This window comes from Doryrhamphus excisus, linkage group LG23, assembly GCF_037039965.1.
Source record: "Doryrhamphus excisus strain RoL-2023G ecotype Guam linkage group LG23, RoL_Dexc_Guam_v1.1, whole genome shotgun sequence".
NCBI lineage: Eukaryota > Metazoa > Chordata > Actinopteri > Syngnathiformes > Syngnathidae > Doryrhamphus > Doryrhamphus excisus.
Genome location: NC_136379.1, coordinates 7,725,251 through 7,732,587, shown reverse-complemented (window position 1 = coordinate 7,732,587; position 7,337 = coordinate 7,725,251).

The following is a 7,337-nucleotide window of genomic DNA, read 5'->3' as shown; positions in this document are numbered from 1 at the left end:
CGCCCCCCCTCCTCTTCCTCCTCTCTTCACACCCGTATCACCGTGTCACGTCACCCCCTTGCACCCTGACGCTTCACTTTTGGGAGGGGTTGATTTATTACAGCATCACTCGGCACCTCGAGATTCACTCTCAGCATACAATTTACATAAATATACACAGCATCACATTTTAACAAGTATTTTCATTATAGTAGTACTCAAGTGATATACTTTAGAGTAGTCAGTGTACAACTTGTATAGCTGTACTATGTACTATTCACACAGCCGTTCTTGTGTCAATAGCGTATAGAGTATCAAGCTAATTGCCCAGTCAAGCATGGTAACGCGCATGAGGGCTTCCGGCACGGAGCAGTTGCGGTTCATGGAGAGATGACTTCCAACATGTACTCTAACAATGTGAAGCAGAAACTGGGTTGAAGTCAAGCATGGTGGTGATAGGGGGCACAAGTGCTGCTGGCACTGAGGAGCAGCGGTTCATTAAAAGGATAACATGAATCCCAACATGAAAAGTGGGTAGCAAGATGCATGTGTCTGGCCCACAGTCAAGAGAGGTGGTGATGTGGGGGTGAGGCATGAGTGCTGCCGCAACTAGGGAGTTGCGGTACATGGAGAGAAAGACAAATTCCAACATATACTGTGACATTGTGAAGCAGAAGCTGGGCTGCAGGCAAACATGGTGGTGGTAGCATGTACGAGTGCTGCTGGCAATGGAGAGCTGTGGTTAATTGAGTGGAAAACATTAATTCATGCACAAAAGTGAGTAGCAATATAGGCAGGCCTACAGTCAAGCATGGTGGTGGTAGTGGTGGTGGTCTGGGGTTGAAGCATGAGTGATGTCAGCACTGGGGAGTTGTGGTTCATGGAGGGGAAAACATGAATTCAACATAAAAAGTAAATGGAAAGAGACACGTGTCAGGTTAGACAATTATCTTGCTACTCACTTTGTGTTGGAATTCACGTTTTCCTATCAATGAAGTGGAACTCACAAATACCAGGGGCACTCGTGCAGCCCAACACTTTGACTCTACCACCTCCATGCTTGATTGTAGGTCAGACCATTATCTTGCTACTCACTTTGCGTTAGAAGTCAGGTTTTCCCATCAATGAACCGCATCTCCCCAATGCCTGGGGCACTCGTGCAGCCCAACACTGCAACACTACCACCTCCATGCTAAGAGGTAAGACCATTGCTACTCACTTTGCGTTGGAAGTCAGGTTTTTCCATCAATGAACCGTAACTACCTAGACTAGCTCTAGACTGTGCTTGGCTGCAGGTGTTGTAGTTCATGTTTTCCCATCAGTGAACCGCAGCTCTCCAGCAGCACAACATTGTGATGCTACCGTGCTTGACTGTAGGCAACACACAATTATTTTGCTCCCAACTATTAGGTTGGAAGTCAGGTTTTCCCATCAATGAACCGTAACTCCCCAATGCCAGTAGCACTCGTGCAGCCCAACACCGTGACACTACCACTTCCATGCTTGATTGTAGGTAAGACCATTATCTTGCTACTCACTTTTGCGTTGGAAGTCAGGTTTTCCCATCAACGAACCGCAGCTCCCCAATTCTAGGGGCACTTGTGCAGCCCAACACTGTGACACTACCACCTCCATGCTAAGAGGTAAGACTATTATCTTGCTACTCACTTTGTGTTGGAAGTCAGGTTTTCCCATCAATGAACCGCATCGCCCAAATGCCAGGGGCACTCGTGCAGCTCAACACTGTGACACTACCACCTCCATGCTAAGCGGTAAGACTAGTATCTTGCTACTCACTTTGCCTTGGAAGTCAGGTTTTCCCATCAATGAACCGTAACTCCCCAATGCCAGTAGCACTTGTGCAGCTCTAGACTGTGCTTGACTGCAGGTGTTATAGTTCACGTCTTGCCATCACTGAACCGCAGCTCTCCAGCAGCACAACATTGTGACGGTACCGTGCTTGACTGTAGGCAACACACAATTATTTTGCTCCCAACTATTGGGTTGGAAGTCAGGTTTTCCCATCAATGAACCGTAACCCCCCAATGCCAGTAGCACTCGTGCAGCCCGAAACTGTGACACTACCACCTCCATGCTGAGGTAAGACTAGTATCTTGCTACTCACTTTGCCTTGGAAGTCAGGTTTTCCCATCAATGAACCGTAACTCCCCAATGCCAGTAGCACTTGTGCAGCTCTAGACGGTGCTTGACTGCAGGTGTTATAGTTCACGTCTTGCCATCACTGAACCGCAGCTCTCCAGCAGCACAACATTGTGACGGTACCGTGCTTGACTGTAGGCAACACACAATTATTTTGCTCCCAACTATTGGGTTGGAAGTCAGGTTTTCCCATCAATGAACCGTAACCCCCCAATGCCAGTAGCACTCGTGCAGCCCGAAACTGTGACACTACCACCTCCATGCTGAGGTAAGACTAGTATATTACTACTCACTTTGCCTTGGAAGTCAGGTTTTCCCATCAATGAACCGTAACTCCCCAATGCCAGTAGCACTCGTGCAGCTCTAGACGGTGCTTGACTGCAGGTGTTATAGTTCACGTTTTCCCATCAGTGAACCGCAGCTCCCCAATGCCAATAGCACTCGTGCAGCTCTAGACTGTGCTTGGCTGCAGGTGTCAGAGTTCACGTTTTGCCACCAGTGAACCGCAGCTCTCCAACGCCAGCAGCACTTGTGCAGCCCCAGACAGTGATGTAATGCCAACATGCTTGACTCTAGGCAAGAAAATTATTTTGCTCCTCACTGTGTTGGAAGTCATGTTTTTGCCATCAATGAACGGCAGCTCTCGTGCAGCCCCTGACAGTTACGCAATCTTGTTGTTGCCAGATATTTCAAGAATAATGACTCATTTTAGTGGATAGCACATTTGTACCAACAAGTGTTTTTTTTAAAAGTTGTATTCATGGCTTTGCAACACGTGCGTGCTGATGTGTGAACAGGACAAACGATCTCCAGCCTCGCGTCGGCAACATCTGCCGGCCCCGCCAATAAATCACCTGCGTGGACGTTCGAACGACCCTGATCAAGTTTTATCCTTCCACCAACAACAGGTGCTTTTGACTCCGATTTCCAGAGTCTTTCCTTCTTTTCCTTGCACCTGCCAAGCCTTCCTGGCGATCTTGTTTCCAGCAGCCACCACCCAGGAGGGGCGGCGGCACCACCCAAGCCAAAACAACAACCGGGAAACATTAAGCGGCCGCCGGGCTGCCCGCTAATGGATCGGACCCATTTCATCAGCAATCTGACATTTAATGAATATATATTTTATCTTCCCGTGCCAGTTATCGGAACGTCCTGCCTGTTCCGAGAAATGGCCGCCGTGGGACTCTTTTGAGCCGGCCCTTTTTTCCTCCGACTGGCACCTGTACGCCAATCAGCGAGGCCCCATGATCGTCGCTTCTCCCCCCTCCACCACTCATCTTCCCTCCCTGTCTTCAATATGGTCGGTGGATTAATAATTCATAGCCGGTTATTAGGGCCGGTTCAATAGGAGATCTGCTGATGGAGGGTCGGCGCTGGGCGAGTGTGCCCGGAGGGATGCTGCATGTTGTTGTGTCAGCCCCCATCTGCCAGAATGCAATAAGGCAAACAATGGAGGCCTTGATTTCCACCAGCAGGCCCATAATCTTTAAATGGCTATTAGCTGAAGAGTGCAACCAGTCAATAACCGACAAAATCCTTTTAAAAGCTTCTCTCTCTTTTCCTCTCACGCTGCTTCCCACCCTGCTTCTGGTCAGACGCTTCGCTGTCTACGCCGGAACGGGAACATCTGAGGTCAACATCCCGTTCCCCGTCCGCACGGATGGTCGTTGTCTTGACCTCCGACTTTAAACGGGAAATACGACAATTCCTTAGGAATAGAATGCTAAAATAAACGAAAAAATACAAAAAAAAAAAATTTATCATTTATCACAAAAATCAACTAAAAGTACAAAAAGTAAGAGGCAGTATAACTTGCAAAAGTTAAGTAGCATCAAAGCAGTATTTCAGGTAAATAAAAAGTACAAAAATTAACTGTCATCGCTGAAGTATTTTCAAATTAATTCAATTATAAGTCCAAAAAAAAAACCTTGCATTACAGCCGTTATTCAAGTAAATAAAACGTGCAAAAAATAATTAGCATCACAACAGTATTTTTAGTCAAAAAATTTGAAGTATTACAGCAATATTTCAAGTAAATTAAAACAGCAAAAGTTGCCTACACCCGCCTCTTGCCCGAAGAAAGCTGGGATAGGCTCCAGCACCCCCGCGCCCCTCGTGAGGATAAGCGGCAGAAAATGAATGAATGAATAAAAATTGGGTGCACAACAGTACTCCCCCTTAAATAATAAAAAGTGCAAAAAACTTGCATCATAGCAGTATTAGGATTAAATTAACTGCCAATTAACCTAGCATGTTTTTGGAATGTGGGAGTAAACCGGAGTACCCGGGAAAAACCCACCTACTCCCGGGAAAACATGCTAACTCCACAGTGGAGAATCAAACCCAGGTCTTTCCGATCCCTTGCCTGTGTGGCCTCGTCGTATTTTTTGTAAATGAAGTCGATTAAAAGTACAAAAAAGTAGCATCATGGCAGTATTTTAAGTGAATTAGAAGTATTACAGCAATATTTGAAGTATATTAAAACAGCAAAAGTTGGGTACACAACAGTACTCCCCCTTAAGTAAAAAGTGCAAAAAAACTTGCATCATAGCAGTATTAGGATTAAATTAACTGCCAATTAACCTAGCATGTTTTTGGAATGTGGGAGTAAACCGGAGTACCCGGGAAAAACCCACCTACTCCAGGGAGAACATGCTAACTCCACAGTGGAGAATCGAACCCAGGTCTTTCCGATCCCTTGACTGTGTGGCCTCGTCGTATTTTTTGTATATTAAGTCGATTAAAAGTGCAAAAAAGTAGCATCATGGCAGTATTTTAAGTGAATTAGAAGTATTACAGCAATATTTGAAGTATATTAAAACAGCAAAAGTTGGGTACACAACAGTACTCCCCCTTAAGTAAAAAGTGCAAAAAAACTTACATCATAGCAGTATTAGGATTAAATTAACTGCCAATTAACCTAGCATGTTTTTGGAATGTGGGAAAAAAACGGAGTACCCGGAGAAAACGCACCCACTCACGCACGGGGAGAACATGCTAACTCCACAGTGGAGAATCGAACCCAGGTCTTTTCGATCTCTTGACTGTGTGGCCTTGTTGTATTTTTTGTAAATTAAGTCAATTAAAAGTACAAAAAAGTAGCATCATGGCAGTATTTTAAGTGAATTAGAAGTATTACAGCAATATATGAAGTATATTAAAACAGCAAAGGTTGGGTGCACAACAGTACTCCCCCTTAAAAGTGCAAAAAACTTGCATCATAGCAGTATTAGGATTAAAATGTGGGAGTAAACCGGAGTACCCGGAGAAAACCCACCTACTCCCGGGAGAACATGCTAACTCCACAGTGGAGAATCGAACCCAGGTCTTTCCGATCCCTTGCCTGTGTGGACTCGTCGTATTTTTTGTAAATTAAGTCGATTAAAAGTACAGAAAAGTAGCATCACGGAAGTATTTTAAGTAAATTAGAAGTGCCAAAAATGAGAAGTATTACAGCAATATTTCAAGTAAATTAAAACAGCAAAAGTTGGGTACACAACAGTACTCCCCCTTAAATAATAAAAAGTGCAAAAAACTTGCATCATAGCAGTATTATGATTAAATTAACTGTACTTAGCAGTACTTTAGTTCAATTAAAAGTGCAAAGTAGTAAGAATAATAAGTCCATCCATCATTCTTCTTGTGAGAGGCGGGGGTTGCTAGCCGGCCAATCACAGGGCACATATAGACAAACAACCATTCACACTCACATTCATACCTATGGACAATATGGAGTCACCAATTAACCTAGCAAAATAAGTCGTATTTTTAAGTCAATTAAAAGTTGAAAATAAGTTGCCCCAAAGTGGGTTCCCACTAAAATTGCTGCGACACACACATTCCTCACAAACCAGTACACAAGTACTGCAAGTACTGTCAACAAGTACTGTAGCGACTGTAGCATCCAAATGAAAGGAAGTGATAGAAAGGCAAACCAGCAGGGTGCTTGGTAGCGCTGTCACGCATCAGCGACGCTGTTTTGACAAGCCGACGTGACCCCCGCTTGTCGCACAATCACATGATCAACCCCTGGGGTCAGAGGTCAACGCTAATGGAGGATGCAGCGAGGGAAGGAAGCGCACATCCCAAACCAGACACAACATTTAAAAATACATATTTGTATAATTTTTTTTAATTAAATACTAGTTAAAAAATAGAATAATATTGAAATTATATTATATATTCATTGTATTTGTATTTAAATAATAACTTACCAAATAAAAAGTTTCTTAAAAAGGAATAAGAAATATAAAAATATAAAACACATTTTAATATAATTTCAATAATGGCATGATTTATTTTATGAGAATAAATTACATTTTTATCTTACGAGATTGTTGTATAATATAATTAGAATATGGTCAAATTATTACAAGAAAAAACTAGAAATTATAATAAATAAAATAAATAATAAATAAATAAAATAATAATAATAAATAATAATATAATAAGAAATATGATAAAATTAAATAAAAATAAAGATCACATTTCAGCATATTCAAATCCCATTACAAAACATAAATCATAACTCTTACCTAACCCTAACCCAAATTATTACAAGAAAAAACTAAAAAATATAATAAATAAAATAAATAATAATAAATAAATAAAATAATAATAAATAATAACATTATAATAATATATAATATAATAATTTATATTAATAATAATAATATTATTAATTTTTTATTATACATTTTTTAATAATAATAAATAATATAATAATAAATATGATCAAATTAAACAAAAATAAAGATCACATTTCAGCAGATTTAAATCCCATTACAAAACATAAATCATAACTTGCAATTTTAACATTGAAACATCATAGCATTATTCATATTTATATTATATTATATAAATATTTCATATTTATTTATTGTAATATTACATTAAGAAAAAAAATCATAATATCAAAACACCATTCATCTATTTTCTATACCACTTATCCTCATTCGGGTCACGGCTATGCTGGAGCCTATCCCAGCTGTCTTTGGGCGAGAGGCGGGGTACACCCTGGACTGGTGGCCAGCCAATCACAGGGCACATATAGACAAACAACCATTCACACTCACATTCATACCTATGGACAATTTGGCGTCGGCATTGAACCTAACATGCAAGTGTTTGGGATGTGGGCGGACATAAAATGGAGGACATGGGATGGCGTATGTTTGCGTTGTTATGTGATGATTGAG